Consider the following 23,935-nt stretch of genomic DNA (forward strand, 5'->3'; position numbering starts at 1 on the left):
TTGTGCCCCACCGGCACCAGTCTGATTTGATACATATTTGAACGCGAAGGTGTTCAGCGAAATTGACCAAAACTAAAATGACTGTATTCTCGCCATGTTACTGCCTCTCCTTTCTGCAAAATGAATGAACTTGAATTGGCTGAGAAGGAAAGGACAGGTAAGACGACTAAAGTCCCCCAAATCAGGCCATTTATAGGGGAACTGTATGTCAATGGCACCTTATGTCTGTTCTTCAGAGACGAACGCCAACGTCTAGATTGACACCCAATACCCAGATTGTCCCACCCCCTTTGCACCCAAGCGCAAGCGCCCGAAGCATCCCCGCCCCATTTTTGATAGAACCACTTCTGCTGTCCCGGGTATAAACGTAATGACCATGGGTAGCTGTTGACCCTTGAGGAAATCTTGTTTTGCCCGACTCTCGACGATAGCACCCCCACCCTGTCTGAAAATATGATTGCTCCTGAAGGGAAACGCTGTGTAATATTGAATATGATGTAACGCACAGTTGATGGAAAATGTCATTTATCCTCATGTGAGTTATAAATAGGACAATGAATAAACCTGCCATAGACTCAGTAGGAATGCTAACACATGCACTGCTTGGTAATAGACCTCTGACTGTGACCGATGAGCATAAAATCTCAAATGCGGAGAATTGAGGGAGGAATTCATATGCGTAGATGTCTTCTTCTGCCATTTCTCTAAAATGTTGTCTTGTACCTATTCAAAGATTCACGATCACCGGAGGAGATGGGTCAGATGTGACGTTCAGCCTGACTGCAGACCTTGGGACACGTATGACATCGACCAGAGGTGGAGCGGCAGAGCAACAAGGCACAGGACGAGACCGCAATTTCAACGTGGAAAATGAAAAAAATGACGGGCCGCCTCGAAGCCCTCCGACTGCTAACCCACGTGTGCCTGGAGTCTCCGTCTGCCTTCTTAGGGCCCGATTGATGGGCCTGCCTGCTTGTTATCCTTTGCTCCCTTGGTCCCTTTTTGTGTGTCCCAGGAACTCTGACCCAACTCCGCTCACTCTTTCTCCTATCGACTATTTGAACCACATTCACCCACCTTCCCACGTGACTTTTTGCCAAAGGAAAGAACTCCAATTATATGGGAAGAGGGTGTTGCCACAGAACTCTAGGTGCCGAGCATAAGGCGCCGCCAAAAGGACTGTTTAGGGAACAGGACTGTGGTCTAACAGCAGATGACTGACCGCGCCCTGCAACGCGTAAGGATAGAACCGAGCTGGACCTATAGCTCCACCGCCGGTGCTCAACAGTGCCAACGAAAGTACCCGGATTAGAGCCTACCAGTGATGGCTCCCTGATAAAAGACACTGTGACGAAGAGATCTTGTGTATTGAACTGAATTCCGCTCTTAACTATCTGGTCAAAACTGTTCATTGGTCACATTTTTTAAGTCAGAAAGATGTATGCTATGTAGTGCGTTTAATTGCCCGGAACACAACGAAAAAGTAATTTCCTATGTACTGCGTTTTTCCCATCACCTTGACTGTCTATGATTGTACGCCACATGTTAGTATCGACAAAATGCTAATTCGTCACCGATGCTTGTCTACCTGTAATGCCATCAGCTGCAAAAATGATTGCTGCTATGTAAAAAGGGGCGACTGTAAAATCTGACGAAACTGATGTACATAGACAGCACTCATTTCCCTTCCTTTCCCACTCCTCTCCCTGTGGGCACCATGGATACTGTAAATTATTGACCGTATCACCCTGCCAGTAAGAACCCGTACCCCTATGCATATGTGCAGCCATTCCAGGCACCATGGCCTTTTTACCCATTGGAATCCCCAGCTTCCCTCCTGCGCGTATCTTGCACCCCCTCTCCCATGTATAGACCACGAAACCCTTTCCCTTTGCGCGATCCTGATGTGAAAAGGTAACCCTCCTGCTTGACCCAGGCCTTCCCCATTTCCCTCTCGAAGAAGCATCCTTCGCCTCAGCTGACATAGCCCCCCCCCCCCCCAGTTGTATCTGACTGCCCCTGTTCTCTCATGTACAGGTCATAAGATTTCTCTCTCTCTCTCTCTCTCTGCGCGACTCTGGCCCTGCACGCACCCTGACCCCCTCCTTCTCCTCATATGAGCAAGTCATAAACCCTCTTCTTCCGCAAAGCCCTGTCCTTGAGAGTCACGGCCGCGCCTGACCAGCACCTCCTTCCCTTCCCTGAATGCCCCTCTATTGACAAACCCTCCCTCCACGCTCGATTGTCCACGCAGGCATGAATACCACTCCTTTGATGACCCCTTCCCCCGAGTTCGGCTGACCACACATGTCCGAGGCCATCGCCTAAACCAGGAGATACCATTTACTGCCCTTATTGTATGCCTAGCCACCCCACCCCCTGGGCCATGATCAGGCGCACACATCCTACGACACACTCAGCTGCATGATTGCCCTCCCCTCTTATCAGCAGGTCAAGGGTCCCCATTGTGAATGTATGTGGAATAGGATCATCACGAGGATTATAGGGATGTCCTCCTTTTGCGACATACTGACCTGATTGTACCATCAAATGTTTTGCAAAGTATATAAGCAAGAGTCTCAAGCTCACTTGTCAGAGCACCTCCCGAAAGACACTGTGTTTCGTGTCCGAAATGACTGGCTCTCCTCATGAGAAATAAACTCTGTTCTTGACTCCTGCTCCCAGCGCCCGTCTCTTTATTTGGTAACTATTCAGAATGGGAACTAAGAGGCGGTTTGCGCCAGCAGCCTGGGCATCGATAGAATTATGGGCCCACTTTCCACAGGGGGAGACCTCCACACTTAACTGCAGTTGTGGTTATCATAATCACCTGGTGCGGCCCACACCACGAAGGCTCCAAGCGCAACTTGTGTGTGCTTCTTCAGCATTGCCTAGTCACAGGGACTGAGGTCATGGCACTGCTTCTAATGAGGCGGGGCAGTAGCTATTCCAACCTGGAGGGACACAGAACGCACCAAGTCATCCAGTCCTTTACAGTAATCAAGAATCATGTCAAATGTAATGTTCAGAAGCCCATTAGCAGGTACTGCTGGCTGTCTCATGGCTCTACCCATGATGATTTTATGGGCCGACATTCCTACCCTGTCCTCCTGTCTGGAGTACTTTGGAGACTAATGAACACAAGAGGCAAGACAGTAGGTCACTTCAAAGATGTCGAAGTACACACTTAAGCCAGTCTGGATTTCAACTTTCCCCTGACTAGCTTCACAATTCCAAAACCTGAAAAGTTGCACATACCATTTTCAGGACCTCATTGTTAAAATAAGTTCCTCGGTCTGACTCTCGAGAAGTCAGGAAACAGAATCACAGTATAATCTCCCTCAACAACAGTTTAGCTACTGTGAGACTGCCATTTCTACTAGCAGGGTAAGGTTATACCCACCATGAAAAGATACACACAATAACTAGGACATATCTCAATCCAGTACAAATGGGAATCTCTATGAAGTCCATTTTCAACCTTTTAAAGGGATCTTTAGATCTCCCTATGTGACTCAGAACTGGTGCTTTCCTGCCTGCATTTTGGTGTTGGCATACCACACATTGGTGACACAACCTTTCAGCCATCATTCTGAATCTCAGCTTCAACCAGATTTTACTAAAGTGGCGCACCATAGCATTTCTCTCTACATGTGTGGGGCCATGGTAATGTCCTGCCATAGGAGGTAACAAAGTGCCTGGCAACATTGGTCTTCCATCATTTGCAGCGCAAACCTCATCTGTATCTCTTTTGACACAACCTGTTCTGATCCACCCTTGCTGTTCTGCCAGTTCTGGCAGTTCTTCCTGCAATCTCTTAACTTCTGCCCAAATATCAAAAGCAGACAACAGCAGATTACAATTTGTGGCATTTGAAGTTTCATTGATGTATTCCTCATTAAAGATGCATCAATTCATTGTGCTGCACTGGGCAGTTTCATCTGCATTTTTGTTGCCCACTGTTACATCGCCGGTACCCAGTCTATGGGCAGCACACTTCACCACAGCAATTTGGATAGGCAGTTATAGGGACTGAAGGAGGTTTTGAACACTCTGTCCATTGCAGATTGGTGACTCAGAAGAGGTCATGAATCTGTGTTGGGATCACAACTGCTCAAAGTCATGAACAACACCAAAGCCATACTGACTGTCAGTGAAAATTGTCACTCTCAGCTGGTCTGAAGCACAGCATGCTCTAGTAAGAGCAAACAATTTGGCCACTTGTGCTGAAAAGATTCATCGAAGCCAAGAGGCTTTGCCCACACCTGAGCCTGTGCAGTGTAGGCAGCTTGTAAATTTCCATCCTGGATTCTCAGACAGGAGCCATCGACAAACAGCACTTGACCTGTCTCAGGTAGTGGCACATCTTGTATGTCAGGCCTTAGCATTGTGCATAGTTCAGAAACATCCGGGCAGTCATGTTTAGCTTTTTCATCCATGGTCTTGTTCTCAGGAAGGTGTAACAGAGAAGCAGGATTTAAAATAGTACACCTCCTAACTGTGACATTCTCAGCACTCAGTGTGATATGCTTGTATCTGGTAAGCCAACTATTGGTCAGGTGCTGCGCCTCGGTATGGGCTAGCAACACTTCAACTGAGCGGGGAACAAATACTCTCAATGAGTGAGCCATAGCTATGCTCTCACAGTTTTCTATATTTATACAGGTTGAAGCAACGGTTTTAAGACAACCGGGCAATGCGGCGGCTAATGGATCAATGTGGCAAAAAAATAGACCACTGGCCTGCAGACAGTGCCATGAATTTGAATAAGTACTGGGAGAGTGCAGCCCTCTCTCTCACTGCAAAGCAAAGCAAAACATTCGCCATAATCAATCATTCTGAGGTAGCGGATCTCAAATGTCTTTGTGTATCAAGCTCTAGAGAGGTTTGGCCATCAGGAAAAAGTTGTTAATCAACTGTGGACAGTAGCTCACCATTCTAAGGAACATTTGGACCACCATCCGAGTAGATGGTGGATTCAATTTTAGAATAACCAAGATTCTCTCTTGGGACACCTTTCTCGCTGCTTTTTCATTGTCGTGTTCTAGATACAGGACTTCTTTTTTACCAAACTGTAATTTAGTAGAGCACAATTTATGTCCATTCATGAACATTCACAGCTAAGTGGTTCACCAATGCAATAGTGTCTTGTTTGCAATCCTCTTGTGTATTTAACGCCACCAATAGGTCATCAATGTATTGGACCAGGACTGATTGCCGTGGCTTCACAAACTACTCCATATTCTTTTTAAGAAAATTATTAAAGATTGAGGAATTTTCAGTATGCCCTTCTTGGACTCAGAACCATGCCAAGACACATCTGCTGAAATGGAAAGCAAAAATATACTGGCTATCCTTGTGCAATAGTATAGAAACGTGGGGTTGGCACAAATCAATCAACGGCAGAGAACAACTCTGCCTCACATGGAATATGAAATATTATTAGAGCAGGATTTGGCACCACAGGACAGCAAAGAACCACCATTAAATTTGCCCTTCCCAGATCCTGCAACTATGAGGTACTAGCCATTGGGCTTCTCCAAAATCATGATGGGTGAGTTACATGAACTCCTTATAATCTCCTTCAGAATGCTTTCCTCAGTCATTGAATCAATCACAGGAGTATCCCAGGAATAGTTTCAGGAGTCAAATTGTATTGTGGGATTCTTGGATACTCAGCATTTGGCTTTACAATAATGCAAACTGGTTCAACACTATTGATAAGTCTGATATCTATACCTGAGAAGTCCAAGAATTCAGGAAACCTTGTGTCTGTCAACTCAGATGGCAAATCATCTTTCATTAGCAAAGGATGTCTGATCTCTGTCAAGCAAGTTTGAAGACAGTATCCCCATCATGAGTGTGAAACTCAACACCATTTGGGGTACAGTAAATGGAATAGTTTAGCTTACATAAAAGGTCCCGTCCAAGTAAATTCACAGGACTCAAATAACACCACAAATTGGTAATGATCCACAAAAACCCCTATTTTGACAAGTACCACTTCTAAAACTGGAATAGTTATTTTTTTATCAGCAACTCCTACAAGTTGGAATATTTCTCCCCCGGGGGTAGGTTGGGAGCCTCTGCTGTTCTTACAGTAGAGTGGGTAGCACTATTGTTGATGAGGAATGAAACAAGATTTCCATTTACCTCATCATCCAAATAGGGGCTTACTCTGGTCTACCTCAAATGTTTTGCCAATTACCCAATCCCCTCCCCTCTCAGGCCCCATCATTGTGACGGGTCTTAGCTGTAATCCTGTATTAATCTTGGAATAATGTTGGAACATGTTCTAATTCACAAAGGGATTAGTATTCACATTGGGAACCTGATTTGTATTGTACCTTCAGGTCTTTGCGACAAGGGCATTTTGTTGTGGCATCTGGGTTTGTAGAACTTGCATCATTTAGGCTTGGCACACATTGGGGTTTTGATCTCTTTGTCTCTGTACATGCTATGGATGACCCATGTTATTACCCTAAGACTGCACAGATCCACCATTCTGTACCTGATTTCCATTACCCATGTTACCGGCATTAAATCGACATTCACACTTCCAATGCCCTAACTTGCAGCAGACGTGTCAAGGAGTCACATCAACACCTGTTCTTGGATGAATCGGAGCAATTTGTCCTATTCCTTGAAACGGAAAACCTTGGTGCTGACAACATTTAACACTTTGCATCATGGGGACTTTTTGATATCCTCCCTGCACAGGAGCCACATTGTCAACAAACGGCTGGCTCTGATTTCTCTGTGCTGCTTTCATTAAAGCAATCATCAACTTTTTTTTCAACATTGTGTGCTTCAATTCCAGCTCATCACTATGGTACATTGCGTACTGCAGAATTTCATCAATAGGTTTACTCTGCCAATGAATCAAATGCTGCTAAATGATGGTACTTGGTCACAACGCATTCACAAATCTGTAAACAAAATGTCCCATCTCCTTTGCTGAGTTATTTCCATTCAGACTGAACTGCTTAAATGCTTGCAACAATCTTTTGTGGTAGGAATCAGGTGGCTGTTTAGATTCTTGAGTCATCCTATCAATCTTGACCCAACTGATCTCTTTAAGGGAGAATTTCAATTTAATATGGGTAATCACCAGATGATATTTCTTCATCACTAATGGGAATGGAGCTTGTGATTGAGAATGTCTCATTGTCTCTAATTCAGGCCAATCAAGAGCAACCTTGCATTCAACCCACAAGTCGCTTGGAACCACAACTTTAAATAAGGTACCCAAATTATTCTATAAAACTTTAGATATTTTCACAAATCACTCAACCTTTGAGTACCACTCCACTCGGTTCTCTCTCATTTTGGGAAATCATTTGCATACATACCAATATTTTAGGAGAAGAAATTGGGAGATTAAAAAACATAATCAGGAAAATGTATTTCTCCCATTGACTTCTATTAAATGAGAAGCAATTTCAGGCGGGAGGCTGTCAAAATAATACCATTTTTGGGCTTTAAACATCATGAGTCCCCTGCCTAAATCGACTCTATTGGCATGTATACATTTGTGAAGGATCTAAGATCAGCCCTTCTCCATGGTACATGAACATGTCCTACACCAAGCACTTCTCTCATGGGAAGCATGTGTATATTTTCATCATCCTCCTCTGTTCAAGATGGAGGCACTTGTCTCGTTTTTCTTTGACCATCCATCTTTCCACTCATGCAGTTCACTCCATTTTTGTACATGGATTATTAATTTTCTGTGCTGTCATTTCATTCCAGATGGATGCCTGTTTGCAATACCTTGGTCACTACAGCTCATTCGATAGCCTCTCTGTAGGGCTTTGGACCTCTGGCTGTCAATCCCATGTTTCGAGGCTAGTTCAGAAAGTCAGTCATGATCCCCGTGATGTCTTCACACTGAAATAATAGTTCATCATCCTGATAAACCCCTAACTGAGTTGGATTAAGGGTTCCAATTAATATCTCTTCCATGTCTACTTTCAGTTTGGCTACATACATGTCTCTCTCTCTCTCTCTCTCTCTCTCTCTCTCTCTCTCTCTCTCTCTCTCTCTCTCTCTCGGATTTGAGCAGAGGCTCTTCCACTCATTCCCGGATTTCCAATATTTGTTGGAGTGTATAGACCATTAAGCCAATCATCGAATTCCTGAGCAGAAAGACCTGGTTGTTTGGCTGGTGTATTTAGAATGATTTCTCTACTATAAGTACCACTTCTTAAGACATGCAGTGAATGTAAAAGGGGACATGTCAGAAGTTGGCATTCCTGTGTGCATTTCTGTCCCATGGGGACTGAAGTTCTTCATTGGTGTGGCAGTTGAGTTAGACATTCAAAAAGGTGACTGTCTCTGAGAAAACCTTCTGGACCAGTAAATTGTTGCCTGATTCAAAGTAGGGGTTTCAGAGGAAACAACTGAAGTGTTCCCTTGTGTCAGAACCATATGAGTCTGTGGAAATTGTCTCATCACTGAACTTGTTGAAGTGTTAGCCAGGGGACCACAGGACAAATTGTGACTGGTATTGTCAATCCATCCAGGGCATTGAGGGTATTGAGGGTATGTATTGTATTGTAATTGCATTTATATAGCGCTTACTACCCCTGACGAGGCTACTCCAGGACCCATAGCTGATTAGTGTTAAATTAGTATAGTGAAACATGCAAGTTCATTTTAAGTGTTGGATAGGTTAGTCAGTCATTTGGATTTGGAATGATAGCAGAAGGATAAAGGAGGGAAAAGGTTTGTATTTATATAACGCTTGTTGACCCACGCTATTCAGCAAGCCCATAAAGGATTAGTGGTGAATCAATATGGTGAAATATGAAGTAATTTCAGTGGTGTATATTTAGTCAGATTATTTGGAGTGAGCAGCAGGATAAAAGGGGAAGAAAGGTTTGCATTCATATAGCACTTTGTTACCCCTGATGGGTGTTGAAGGGCTTTTCTGGCGAGTAGCACGCCAGTTTGGAACCCATGAAGGATTAGTGTTGACAATTAGTATAGTAAAATATGCAGTAAGTTGAGTAGTGGATATGTTATTCAGTTATTTGGGTAGAGAAGGGAGGTGGCAGGATAGAAGAGGGAAAGAGGTTTCTATTTATATAGCGCTTGCTACCCCTGATGGGGTTATGAAGCGCAAGTAGCACGCTACTCTGGAACCCATAAGAATTAGAGTTGAATTAGTATGAAGAATCATGAGAGTAGTTTTAGTGGTGGATATGTTAGTCCGTTATTTGGATTGAGAAGGGTTGGGGAGGGGTAGAAAAGCAAAAAGGTTTGCATTTATATAGCACTTGTTACCCTGATGGGGTGTTGAGACTCTTTATCAGCGAGTAGCACACTACTCTGGAATCCTATAAAGGATTAGTGATGAATTAGTATAGTTGAATATTGAATTTGAGAAGTGAACATGTTAGTCTGTTAATCTTGATTGAAAGGGATAGTGGAGGGATAAAAGAGTAGGATTTTTTGGGGGGAGAGAGTCTAAGAAAAGGGTTATTTTGGCGATCATAATAGTGGTATGGGGTTTGGGATAAAGGAGAGAGTGGATGTAGAGGATATATTGTTAGATGTATAGGATGAGAGCTAGGGTAATGCATAGGAAAGAGTAGTAGAAAGAAGTTTGAGATGAGTCAGAAGGTTGGGCTAGAAGATACAATGACCAAAGTATAGGCTGAGAAATAGGGTAATGCATTGGAAATGCTAAATTAGAAGAAACTGATAAATATATAGATTCATAAGTACCCTGAAAGTATATAGAAGCATAAAGGAGGTAAGTATATGTAGATTAAAGATATTGATAGGAGCCACAGCATAAGAAATAGGGTAGTGCATTGGATAGGCTTTTTCAGGAGAAAAGTAACAGACACACAATCCAGTACATGGAAGGTACAAAGATGCACAATGGAAGTACGTACATGTAGACCAAAGATGATATGTATTTATTATTATTATTTTTCTCTCAACAACATACTTATTTTACATGTTTATACATAGTAGTACACAAAGATACGTACATATCTATAGTGAAAACAAATGCTTATATACAGAGGGCTATGCTGTAAATTTCTGTTTGCGTATGGTGCTAATATGGGGAAGAGACATTTTGAGTAGTTTTCTTAAGATAAGGTGGTTGCTGGTGGAACTTATATTGGGGGTAAAGAGTTCCATAGTTTGGCTGCTTGAACAGGGAAGGATGTGCCACCCAAGGTTTTTTTCTTGTATGGTAGGATTTTGAGGCGAGATGCTACTTTAGAGCGGAGGTTCCTTTGTTGAATACGTTTGGTGATTTTATTCCTAATGAAGAGTGGTTCCATTCCATGTATTGCTTTGTGGGTGATACAAAGCAGCTTGAACGTGGATCTTCTGGCAACCGGTAACCAATGCAGGGCTTTTAAGGCAAGGGTGATGTGGTCTTGCGGGTTGATATGCAAAAGTAGTCTGGCAGCCAAGTTCTGAATTCATTGTAATCTTTTCATGGTCGTTAAAGGTGACACGTGGTAGAGGCTATTGGCGTAATCTAGTTTCTACAGAACAAGGGAGATGGTAGCTTGGACCTTGTGTGGAAATCCCAAATGAGAGAAAATTTGTTGCAGTGCTTTTATAGTGACAAAGCTTGTTTTTTCTAGTTTATCCACTTGTGCATTCATCGACAGCTTGGATTCCATGGTCATTCTGAGGTTTCTTACTTCCTTCAAAACTTTAGGCAGTGATCCCAGTTCATTAGGCCATTCGGCAAGCAGGTTGTAATGTTTCCAATTGCCACACATGAGTATTTCAGTTTTTGAAGCATTCAATGTGAGATGGCTCCAAGTCATCCACTGATCCATGGCCCTGAGACAGGTGAAAAGGAAAATGCTACTTACCAGTATGCATCTGTTCTTGGCATGTAGAGCTGCAGAGTCGCAGACCCCCGCAATTGATAGCCACCCGGTGCCGGGCCCGGACGAACGCAGGCCGCTGCCCCCCCGGAAGAAGCCCCTGCAGTCACGAGACAGGTGACTTCCCCCTGGAAACACCGCGCATGGTCATCGACTCCATCCTCAGACCGCTCTTTGCCATGATGGGAAATGATGGAGTTAGTAGAAGTAAAGAGAAAGGATGTCCATGCGTGTGCATCTAAGTAAGATGAGTACTGGAACGGATACAAGTCCTGGGGAGGTGGGTGGCGTCTACGACTCTGCAGCTCTACATGCCAAGAACAGATGCATACTGGTAAGTAGCATTTTCCGTTCGAGGCATATGAGCTGCAGATCGTACACTTTTGCAACGATTGTGCAGCAGTGTCTCCCCTTACGGTGATCGCTTGTATGCATTGCAGCCTTCTGAAATAGTGTTCTAAGGACAGCTTGGCCTACTGCAGGTTGCTGCTTGGCTTGCACATCAACACAATAGTGTTTAGTGAAGGTGTGTATTGTAGACCATGTTGCTGCCTTGCATATGTCCTCTAGTGGTATATTTCCTAAGAAAGCCATGGAGGCTCCTAGTTTGCGAGTGGGGTGCGCTCTAGGAGGAACGTTTAGCTTTTTGATAGCATATTTGTATAAACATTACAATCCATCTGGCAATTCCTCCCTTAGAGATGGGATTGCCCTTGTGTGGGGGAGAGAAATATACAAATAGTTGTTTTGTCTTTCTGAAGGATTTAGTCCTGTCTGTATAGTATAACAGAGCTCTTCTAACATCTAAGGTGTGTAAAGCCCTTTCTGCAACAGAGGCCGGTTTTTGGAAAAACACTGGTAGCTCTACTGATTGGTTAAGGTAAAAAGGAGTAAAAACTTTTGGCAGGAATTTAGGATTAGGCCTAAGAACCACTTTGTTAGGATGTATCTGAAAAAATGGTTCTTGTATTGTGAATGCTTGTATTTCACTAACTCTTCTGAGAGAGGTGATGGCAACAAGGAAAGCAGTTTTCCATGTTAGGAATTGCAATTCACACTTTGTAGGTGTAGAAGGTAGCAAATAATATTTTGGATGGAAGCATCCAGTGGATCAATGAGATTATTGTTACAATATATTGTATTGTATTGTATTGTATTGCTATTTGTTAAGCGCAGCTGTCACCCAAAGGGTATCCTGGCACTGAGACCACATCATTCCATCGGGTGAAACACACTACATTGCTCTAGGAAACAAATAAGTCTTAAGGTCCCTTTTAAATGAAGTGAGGTCTTGTCTACTCTCTATATTGCAAATCTTTTCCACTTAGCGGCATAACATGCTCTGGTAGTGGGTCTTCTAGCTTCTTTAATTATGTTCATACAGTCTGGTGGTAGGTTTAAGTAACCAAACTCTAAGACTTCAGGAGCCAGATCGCCAAATTCAGTTGGTTTGGTTCTGGGTGTCTTATTTCTTCATGGTTCCGTGTTAACAGGGATGGCGTGAGGCGTAATTTTTTATGTGGAACTAGTGAGAGATCTAGTAGTGTGGTGGACCACGGCTGACGTGCCCATGTGGGAGCCACTAGTATTAGTTTGAGAGACTGTTGTCTGAGCTTGCGTACCACTAGTGGAATGAGTGGGAGAGGTGGAAAAGCGTACGCAAATCTGCATGACCAGTTCATCCTTATCGCATTCCCCTCCGACCGTGGGTGTGGAAACCTGGCGGCGAAGGTTGGTTATTTTGCATTTTCGTCGGTGGCAAACAGATCTATTCGTGGATGCCCCCACATTTGGAAGAATGGTTGAAGAACTTGTGGGTGTATCTCCCATTCGTGAATCTGTTGTGACTGACGACTCAACAGATCTGCTATCTGATTGTGAAGTCCTGGAAGGTGTTCTACTGTCAGGTGTATGTTTTGAGGAATGGCCCATCTCCAAATGTTCTGTGCAAGCTGGGACAGTTGCAGAGAGTGTGTCCCCCCCCTGTTTTTGTATATAATACATGGCTGTCATATTGTCCGTCCGAATTAGGACAGCTTTGTTTCGTACTTGTACCTGAGACGTTTTGAGTGCTAGGAAAATTGCTAGCAGCTCTAGATGGTTGATATGGAACTGTTTTTGTTGGTTGTTCCATTTGCCTTGTGTGGTATAATGTAAGAGATGGGCTCCCCATCCTGTGAGGGATGTGTCTGTCGTGAGCACTATCTGTGGAACAGGTTCTAGGAACGGCCGTCCCTTTGTCAAATTTTAGGTGTTCCACCATTGCAGAAAGCGATATGTACGGCTGTCTATCAACACCAGGTCTGTGAGCTGACCTTGAGCCTGATTACACCAGGTCTGTGAGCTGACCTATGAGGATTTTTAGTCACTGAATTCTCTCCAACTAAATTTGGATTTACACTGTAGGGTGCAGAAAGGATATCAAAGGTTCCACCCATAGGTGCACTAATCGGTTCAGCAGTCTGCTTTTCATTATATGGACACAAGGAAAACAAGGGAATCCTACTCACTACGGCACCAGGTTACGTACTATATATCAAAAATAATTATTTCAGTGGTGCATTAAATGTATGATCAATAATCAATGCAAAACATAGTATCAAATAACACTTTAAGGGTTTCCGGGGATGTCGGAGGGAAAAACAAGACTCATAACAACCAATTTTCATATCATCATTAGTATTATATTGTATCAGAGATAAATATCTACTTTTGTAAACATAGTGTTTTTTAGAAAGTGCAAAGGTGTCCCAAGTGTATAGTGAGAACCAAAGGAGTACATGAAAATACAGTTGAGTGACAACAAGTGAGATATATACAAGGTTTCTGCAGGGAATATTTTACAAGGGAAAGGGAAAACGACCATTAAAGCAAGTATTATAACAATAAATGTTACAGTGACTATCTACAATCATAGGCACTGTTTGTATGGTTCATTTCCATATAGCGTCAACGGCGTTTCGACCCGGAACAGGATGTTGGGTCTCGTCAGGACTGGGGGGATGTGGGACATCTGGGTATTACGGGCTCAATTCCTTATTGACGAGTGCCAACCATGCGTGAAAAAAGGATAAAATAACTTACAGTGGACTCTGCCGGGTACACTGTTAGTGGTGTGGTCGGTGGCAATGATACCAGCTCAATGGCAGTCGGATTGACACAGACTGCGAGTAGAGATCGTGCTATTCTCCCCTGGCATTGCCCTGGTCTGCCATAATTGCTGAACAGCTTCATCAGGGGGCCCCTCATCCCGCTGCGGCCCACACCATCCGACTGTTGGTGCACCATCAGCTTAGCACTTTGTGACATCAACCTTACTCCCTGCAGCAATTCACCATCCTTTACAATTTTTTTCAAGCATGTTTTCTAAGCAACTCAAACAAACCATTGCAAGCTATTTCGACAACTAAGTTTGTCTGCTCCTCTAAAGAAATTCAATATTTTTCATACACAAAAGAGAAAATCTTAAACTATTTTAACATTCACTTCAAGTGAAACCTTGACCAGCGGAGTCTCACTCAGATTTCTGCAGTTACTCCCTGTGCACTGAGATCAACTATATCAACCATGTCTTACCAACACACAAAGTAAAGTCCCTATCTTAAGGATGCTGTCAGCGACATCTCACAATAAACCCCACAACCCTGCAGCCAACTACACACAGTGTCTCCTACACTGAGACTTACCAACTAGGTATATATCCCGGGATCTTAGGAAACAATGGAACCAATAACCACTTCAGCTTCTCTGCATTAAGCACCACATTCACACATCAACTTATATCAATTCCACATGACACCATTCAGCCATTTTAAAACACTGCAATCTAAGCATATGAAATTTTAATCTGCATCTCTATTAATACTCACACTAGTTTTCTGCTACAAGTCATCTCTGAACCGTCTGTACTCCATCAATGTTCCAGCTGAACCATGGGTGTTTGGGGTTTGGTCCAGTGGTGGGTTATTTCTAGATGGGCACCAAAGGTACTTTATTTTATTCATTTATTTTAAGAAATGTAACTTACACAGCTACACACAGGGGTTTCCAGGAGCAGAGCAGTAAGGTGGAGAATTTAACAATTCACAAATGAAAAAAGTTGGGTCTTCAACCCTTATGAAAAGCAAGCAGTAGCATAGAAGTTCTAAGGTGTACTGGAACAAAGTTCCATAAATTCAGGCCTAAGTAAGAGACAGAACACCCTTTCATATGGGCTAGGTGGAATTTGGCTTCATTAAACAAAGCTTGAATCAGATATCTCAAAACTCGAGTGGACTGATAGGGCACCATCAGGTCCTAACTAAAACAAGGTCCCAGTCCAGTTTTGGCTTAGACATATAACATAATGATTTAAATGTAATGCATTTAGATGTTGTGAGACAGTGCAGCTTGTGGAGAAGGTGAAAGACTAATGCACATTTTGGAAGCTGGTACAGAAGTCTAGCAGCTGCATTCTGTACTACTTGCAACCGCTGAATTGTTGCCTTGTCGAAGCCCAGGTAGAACACATTGCCATAGTCCAGTCTGGACGCAATTAGGGCCTGGATCACAGTCCTTTGCACTGGAACGGGGCTCATCTGTATTAGCTTTCTTAGTCACTTAAGCACAGCAAAGCAAGTGGCAGTCACCATGGTCATTTGAGGTTTCATAGGAATTGTGTCATCCAGCAGGAATCCAAAGTTTTTTACCTTCGACAATGTAGTCATCAGAGCTCCAAGAGAGTCCCACAATGTTTTTTCCCCTAGAGAGAGGACTACTTGTGCAGAATCATCTATTCTATCCCCAGTGAGCTTGAATGAGTTTTTGTTCATCCATGATGATATGCAACTCAAGCCCGGGTTAAGATCCTAAGGTCCTCCTACGTTAGAGGATAAACAATCCAATGTGCTACCAGGTTTGATCAAACGTATTCTGGGCCCCCATACTCTTTATTTAGTATTTAATTATCTTCTATCCTTGTGTGCACTCATTTACTCAAGGTCCTCTGGTGGACATTTCTTATCACACTGAGGGGTAGGAGTTGTTAGGGTGCTCACTGTACATACATCCAATTAAAAATGCAACCAGCTTGGCTACACTATATAGCCAAGTTCAAGTGTGTTTATTACAAATTAGTAATATGATTCAGGTAAATCACTCTCAAGACCACACTGTAGAAATATAATGTGGCAACAGGGGGACCAAGCCTCCTCAAGTAATTTAGCCAAATTAATATGAAAGATACAAGAAACTCATTAAGTGTGATGCACGCTAGTAACATCAATACCGGATGGTCTAAAAATGATCTCACATTATCACTCCTATGCACTAAGAATCTAAACAATGCAAATAATGGACAAAAGAATAAAATGGTTCAGTTACTTCAGAGCATTTCAGAAATCAAAGAGTTCCATCTCAGCAGTAAGGACAAGACCCAATGGGTTGAACATGTCCAGTCTTAGATTGTTGGATGTTTGGTCAGGAATCTTAAGGGACACGGAATAAGTGTCAGCCCAAGCCACACTTTAGGCAAAGTTCAACGGGGACATTGAGATCTTAACCTCAATAAAGTCTTTTCAAAAGAAGAGGGCCTCATATAAGGGGTTCAAAGGAAATTCTGCACAGGCTGAAGAGAGGGTTCAGCCATGAGTTCACAAGAGGTGGCACAGGAAGGTTCAGCAAAGCCCCATGAAGAAGAGGAAGAAAGGGCTTCAGCAAAAGCAATAGCAAGCCAACCCCTTTTTCCAGCTGTCCATAGGTTATAGTCCAAGATATCCACAGGTGACGTCCACTTAGTATCATCATCACAAGAAGTCCGTTGTATATTGACAGGACATGGGAATGACACATCAATCACAGACCCATGAAAACGTTGAATTCTCCTTTTTTAAAGGGTTCTGTTTTCAGGTGCTCGTCGTTGAAATTCCTTCTCATTTAATGTATTTATTGTTGTTACAAAAAATTTATCTATTCCAAACTAGCCATGCATGAGAACACCTGCAAAATGTCAAGTCAGCTGAAAGAGCAGTACAATGGCTTTATGAAATACAGTTGGTAAAAATACAAGCCTTCAGAGTACATGCTAACTTAAGGTATGTGTGTTCACTTTAAATCAATACAAATACCATTCAAGTAGTGCTTTTAGTTCAAGTTACATAAACATATGGTGAATAATCATCCTAAACAATAACAAGTATAACTTGGTACTACAGGGCATATTTACAAGCACCTATCGCCACCACAACATCACTTTTAGTGGGTGGGCATTCCACCGCAACACACATTGATTTTGACGCTGCCCCCTATTTACTAGGGTGGCGTAAATGGGAGGCAGCCCCAAAATTAAGACCAAGGGACACCTGGTCTTAAACAGGCAAATCGAGGAGAAATGCTTTAATTCTCCTTGTTGTTGCTGTTTCCATGTGTGCTGCCGTGTGCAGCACACATGGAAGCAGCAAAATGCAAATTGATTGTGAACCGTCCTGCGCAAAAACAATAAAAAAACATTATGTTTTGCAACTTTAATGTGTGCTGCATTAAGCATCACACATAAATGTTACTAAACGTAATTCAAATATTTTTTATGCGCATAAACAATCTTCCCCTTAAGGAGACACCCTTGCACTATGATGCAAGGGTGCCTTTTTTTGGCGCTAGGCTGCTACGTTTCGCATTAGCACCAGTGCAGCCGGAAACACAGAACTGCACCATATTGTTGTGAATATTGTGCAGCCCTGGATTTCTGAAGTGGGGGAGTGCGGAGTTAAGCCAGGATGGCTAACCCAGCACTACATCACTTCACTGTAAATATGCCCCTACATTTTAAAGTGCAAACCTGTCAACATTAATGCATACATGGCCAAACATTTATCGTTTAACCTATGTTAGGATCCTACAAATATAGGGATAGTTTTGAGCGAATAATATCCTTAACAGTAACACCGACCATATAGCATGCGTTTAGAAACCCTGAGTAAAGTTTCAGCAGAAAAGTGAAAAAGATATTTTTTGAAACAATCACACATAACATAACATAACATAACATAACATAACATAACATAACATAACATAACATAACATAACATAACATAACATAACATAACATAACATAACATAAATCCTTTAGGGGAAACAAAGCTAATACGTTTGTTATTAAGTGTCAGTCAGCTTATTAACCAATAAATAACAGATGATTATTTTTAGATCACACATACAAAAACAAATTTCTCATTTAGTGAAGACAGTTCCTAAAATAAACATCAGAATTACTCCGTGTGACGTTAGTGAGCATTCTGTGAGAGAAACTGAACTTCTACTGTAAAGAATCTCTGCAATTACATTGTCAGATGTAAGGTGTGCAGATTTCATAGTGTAGCGTCGTGCTATTAATAACGACGCTGCACACTCTTTATATTTCACGAGCTTTTTATTATTATGTCCTCACTGTTCCCGGTCCCTACTCTATCTGACCTTTTCCTGTCTCCGCTCCTCCTCTTCCTGTGTCCCCTTCACTCCGCCTACCAACAACTAGACTGCACACATTATTACATCTTAACAAAATGATGAAACAAAAGTCTGACTTGGTTATAGTTCAGCCGCACAGGTCGTCGAATATCACGTCTGGGTCGCAGGACCAAACCTCCCTCTTCAGATTCAGCTTCTGCCTGAGTCTCAAGTCTCTGTACTGCTGCTGCCCTGCCAGGTCTCTCTGCACCCAGTCGTACAGTCGTTTTGTTGAGGGCATCCTTAACAACCGGAGTGCACCGTTGAAAGTGTGAGACATTCCTGGTAATTCTCTTGTTCTCTGACTCAGCTGCTATCATTGTACCCGTCTGTTGAGTGATCATTAGAGGTTCGGCTCTAAACTTGCAATCTGTCTTTTACTGTTGTTCCTGCTTGACCAATACGCAGTCTCCTTCATGAAGGGATGGAGATCTGGCTCTCCTCCGGGTAACAGCATAGGACTTCATTTTGTGCTTGCGCTCGCGGTCGGCCACCACTAGCTCCTTATGTGCACTTATGGGCGACACCGGTCGCAGGGCCCTTCCCACGTAGGTATCCATGTTCTGATCGGTCGTCCTAACATGAGTGTGGCAGGACATTTCCCCGTAGTGGCATTGGGTGTTGTTCGATATGCTCTCAGAACTTCATTGAGAGCTACTTGAAAGTCCTTCTTGTCAATGGTGGCCTGCTGGAATCTTTTATTTAATGTTGCCATTCCATTGGCCCGAGGCCAGAGAGGAGTGATCTTGCGATGCCTGAAATTGAGGTGCTTCATAAATTCTCCAAACTCATGTCCATTAAAGGGGGGGGGGCCATTATCCGTCTTGAGTTCTTTAGGAACGCCCCAGGCAGCAAACACTTCATCCAACACAGCAATGGTGCTGGTGGCACTGGTAGATGATACAAACTGTGCTATCGGAAATCTGGAGTACTCATCCATTATTACTAGGACATATTTGCCCGACTGAAGGGGTCCATAAAAATCCATGGTGAGCTCTTGCCATACACTGCTGGGTAGCTTTGACATCTGTAGAGGAGCTGGAGGATCTCCTTGATTGACCAGTTAGCACTGGGGGCAGTCTTTTAGAGTGAGCTCCACCATCTGGTCAAGTGGCGGGAACCATACTCACTCTCTGAGCGCTCTTTTTGTAGCGACCACTCCACGGTGGCCCTCATGGGCTAGATTGATGACTCCCTGGCGGAGCTGCATAGGAATGACAATAATGTTGATCCCTCAGTAGGAGCCCCTCTGATGTGGCAGATAGTTCCTCACTCACATGCCTAAAGGCCTGCATCTCTTGGCGGATGTGTGAATCACACCCTTCCTCCTCATTGTCATGGCGCCATTGATTGGTCCGCAATCTGTGCATCACCTTTTTGAAGGACCTCATCCTGAGCTGTGGCTTCACATATTGCCTCCAAGGGAACCGCCGGTGGTCTGGCTTGGTCCACGATGAAGTGTATGTACTCTTCTGCCACAGATGGACGTGAAGCCTGTGATTCTTGAGGGTGTCTCGACATGTAATCAGCCGGATTCGCTGATATTCCTGGTCTGTGCACTATTGTATAAGTGTACTCTTGTAGACGCAAACCCCAGCGTTCAATTTGAGGTGGCATTTTGGCCCTGGGGTTACAGAAAATGGTAACTAGCGTTTGGTGGTCGGTCACTAGCGTGAAGTGCTTGCCATATATAAAAATGTGAAAATGCTTGCAGGCCCACACAATAGCAAGGCTTTATTTTTCAGGTTGGGAAAAGGCCTTCTCATTGTCCGATAAACTCTGTTCTGTCTCTCTGTCAAATTGAGCCAGTATTGCACCCAGTCCCACCGGGCTAGCATCAACGGTGATCTCGGTGTTTCTCTTGGGGCTGAAATATGCCAAGTTGTCCGCTGACTCAACGGCTCGTTTGATTTCCTGGAACGCCTGCTCACATTGGGGAGTCCAAATGAATGGCTGCCCTTGTTTGGTAAGAGCACGTAACGCGTGACTTATGGTGGCGTAATCCTTTATGTACCTCGCACAATAACTTGCCATGCCCAGGAAAGATCGAATTATTTAAACAATACAAGGGAACCCAGGGAGCAATAAGCTAAGGACATTGGGTAGATACTTATTATCAGAGACAGTGGTCCCTAGACAAGAAAGGAAATGTACAAAGAATAAATATAGACTAAATAGAACTATATTTCTTTTTTGAAAATGTCCAGCCGGACAGTTTAATATCTTGATAAGGATAATACAAAATGAGTTTGTCACAAAGTGTGATGTACGTGGGACACCAGCCGATGTCTGACTAACACACTAGGGGGACACAAACAGAAAAGGGGAATAATAGGCAAGGTAGGGTCATCTGAATATCATAAGTCATAAGCAGACAATCCACAATATACACATATGCATGCACAATTTTTGTCAACTATGCATTTAGTGCATTTTAGGTCGGTGCCTGACTTTAAAATGGCCGCCCTATGGTTTTATTAGGGACTGGAACTCAGCGCCTGACTTCAAAATGGCCGCCGCTATGGAAATCTCGTTTCGCACGAGATTTTGGGGCTCATTCACTCCTTCAGGCTCACGCTTCAACCGGCACTCGCCGGCAGCCGGTCCACGCAGCAAGCAGCACCTCCACACGCTCCTTGGACCTCAGAGCGGCAGGTAAGATCGGGGTGGGCTCCCGATCTTCGTTTCTTCAGCCACCCTCTGCGACCTCACGCATCCGGGGTGGGCACCCTGTCCCAGCGCTCAACCGCGCAATTCCGACGGGGCGATTCCAGTGCTCGACAGCGCTTCACCAGCTAGGCTTCTGCTGGGCTTCTCCCGCCTAGGCTCCACGCGACCAGTTGATCGCGGAGCAGCGGGCGCTTACCGCTGGCCGTACACTGTCGGCGGCGGTCTCCTGCACAGCACACGTGTCGCGACAGCAACTTCCACGATGTGCTGTCTGGGACGGGTCGCTCGTCGTCTGGGTTCAGGGGGTGACAGACTGCACCATCCCACCCTCTTCGCCAGCTGTAGCGTCGTGCTATTAATAACGACGCTGCACACTCTTTATATTTCACGAGCTTTTTATTATTACGTCCTCACTGTTCCCCGTCCCTACTCTATCTGAACTTTTCCTGTCTCCGCTCCTACTCTTCCTGTGTCCCCTTCACTCAACCCACCAACAACTAGACTGCACACATTATTACATCTAGTGGCACGTAAGAGGCATGTTTAAAGTGCACGTTAATTTTGTGTGTCAGATAGCATTCTTATTAGACTTCTGTGACCTGTAGAGAGTCGGCAAATTTGCGCTGCACTAGTGGTCATAGCAAACCAGGGTTTAATCTGTGATCGGGATTTGTCCTTAGATGCTAATTGTTTCCACTGCAGTTGTGTGCTGACTTGTAACCGTCTATGTGTGACCGGTTACAGATGCCCAATTTCTCAAAAGCGCAGCTCTCTCTGGTGTCTGTACCACTTCCGATCTTGTTCTCATCCATAAACTTCTATAGGTTCTCCGGCTCTTCATATTTTGCTGTCCTTCCATTCACTGTAAATATCGTTATGACTTATTCCAGGAGGCCATACTTTATGTTTTTCTTCCACAGCTGAGGTCTAATTGCCAAGAAACACTTCCTCTTAGAGTTAGTTTCAAATGAGAAATATTCTACGAAAAACACTTGATCTTCTCATTACACATGGCCCATGTTTTTTCACCATCATGATTATCTGTCCTGTTGTTGAATAAGGTACATGCCATAATCTGTAGTGGTTGTGCCTTGTTACTCCTTTTGCAGGATCATATTCCATGTGCTTTGTTGAACTCTAGTGGTGGATCAAAATTTATAATCATAACTTTCAGAATAATTCCCAGATATGCAGACATCTTCTGTCCTCCTAGTCAATTGTCTTTCTGTGAAACATGCACAGCTCTAGATCCCATTCTGTTTAGTTATCCAGTCTGCTTTTCACATCTGTGATACCGTCGTCCTCCCTCAATAGTAGTGTTTGAAAATTGCTAATTTCTATTCTGAGAGATTGTGCTTCCGTAGAAGTTAATGTCACTGTGGCATTTAGTGAGCTAATGGAAACTTTAAAATACACCACTTTGTTTAAAAGTGTGTACACTGTTGTTTCTGAAATCTTTGAGGCATTCGACTTTATCACTTGAGTTCTCGTCTTCGGTTTACAAGCAACCTTGAGGATGTTGTGACTGGCCTATTCATTCCAGTAACACCTCATTAGGTCCACCCTCCCAGGAATCTGCCTCTATCCCCAGCATGTCCAAATTGATCTAACATGTGACTTTATCCTTTATGTCACCATCCTGTATGTTGACCTATGCTGACCTATGTATATATCCTTCAAACAAATGAATGGACGCCTATAACATGGTTAGCCTTTGCTGATACTTGTGCCCCTGTGCTGAATTACTGCTGTAATGTTTTGCCTATTTGTGCTACTTTCACTCCTCCTCTAATTCAGTTGCACCTGGAGCATAGTCTAAATATAGAAGTTCACAAGCTCCTTTGAAAATGGCCACTGTAAGTGTTACTCTTAAGTCCTCTTGCAATGCTGAGGGCCAAACAACTCCTGGTATTCAGGCCTGCCCACATCTCAATGGTGCTCCATATCCCCCAGTTCCCCTGGATCCCTTGTGCCAACATTGTGACCCTCTCGACAGCATTTGAGTAGTTTATTTTTAGGCTTCCTTTCTTCAAGGATTTGGACCGTGTGATATCTCTCAACTCATTCATTGTAAGCATTCTTGCTGGGTCCAAATCTTGGCTGGCAGGGGGTGGAATGGTGTTAGGCACTCCCCTCTTGTATAATCTTCTTTCAGTTATTATAACCCTTGACAGCTCCCTAATCCTGCCAGTTTTGCTGTGGCCTTTTCCTATTCCAGTTTACTGATCAGCGTCCTGCTGGTTTTCTCCTTGGAGTCAAGCCCTGCCTTCCCCATTGCATGTGTTTGGTGTTGGCCCATGTTCCAAGAAGCACACTTACTTTGTACAGAACCGGCAAATAGTGTCCATTTGACTGGATGAACCTATGCAACATTATTTCCACTGCTGCTCAGTACCTCAAGATGCAGTACTTCATTAAAAAAGCTAACATTGCTTGATTAATGTCCCTGATCATTTGAGGCACTGAGTGCAGAACATGTAGACTGATGGAATACAAAGAATTCAGTTATTGATTGTCATAGTTTTTAATCATGTGATGGGTTAAAAAATACACTTGTTTTTCTTCAACTTTATACATTTTTATTGATAATGCTGAGCTTGGGATCAGAAAATAAAAAGATTAGGGATTCATATCACAGGTATCTAGGATCTAAGATGGCTAGATGGCTGACGAAGGAAGTGCAGGGAAGACCTACAACCAGGTTGCTTTTCCAAAGGTACGGCAATGAGCCCCATGATGAAGCATTCTAGTCTATATTGCTGAGAAATTCAGTGCCTGTGTGACTGACTGCACATAAGTGGGTTCCACGCTTCAAGTGGACTATTTATGACGTCAAGTCACAGAACGTTGGTTTATTGGGAGGTTGGAATAAAACCTGTTTATGTGGAGGGGAAGGTTCATAGCTTGGTGTCAAT

The sequence above is a fragment of the Lissotriton vulgaris genome, chromosome 4_1 (genome assembly GCF_964263255.1).
Source record: "Lissotriton vulgaris chromosome 4_1, aLisVul1.2, whole genome shotgun sequence".
Classification (NCBI taxonomy): domain Eukaryota; kingdom Metazoa; phylum Chordata; class Amphibia; order Caudata; family Salamandridae; genus Lissotriton; species Lissotriton vulgaris.